Below are 268 nucleotides of genomic sequence, written 5' to 3'. Positions count from 1 at the left end.
GTGCGCGTCCTGGAAGCCGTTACTTAACGGAGAGCAGGCTGTCACCTGCCTCCCACGGGGCACGGTGTTACAGCTGCCTTGGCATTGATCCGTGCTGTCTCTGCCTGCTCGGGTGGATTGGCCACATCCCACCGCTCTGAGTGAAGAACACTTTATTTGTTTTCATTAATGCAGTGCATGAGACTGGTTAATCTGATCCCAGCTCTGAAATTGTGTTAGTGAAAAGCCCGCGATGACGGAGAACGCAGGGGCGAGCTCGGGCCGTGAG

General features: G+C 55.6%; 1 protein-coding gene across 1 annotated transcript in view; it reads left to right on the top strand.

The window, feature by feature from the left end:
* Positions 1–268, top strand: part of INTS3 (integrator complex subunit 3) — a gene marked incomplete at both ends in the record, with an annotated part of 35,983 nt that overhangs the window by 35,153 nt on the left and 562 nt on the right. The window lies entirely within an intron of this gene.

This window comes from Cariama cristata, unplaced genomic scaffold, assembly GCF_000690535.1.
Source record: "Cariama cristata isolate BGI_N322 unplaced genomic scaffold, ASM69053v1 scaffold30775, whole genome shotgun sequence".
Lineage (NCBI taxonomy): Eukaryota > Metazoa > Chordata > Aves > Cariamiformes > Cariamidae > Cariama > Cariama cristata.
The sequence above is the reverse complement of the archived record's forward strand: the minus strand, read 5'-3'. Positions and strand labels throughout refer to the sequence as shown.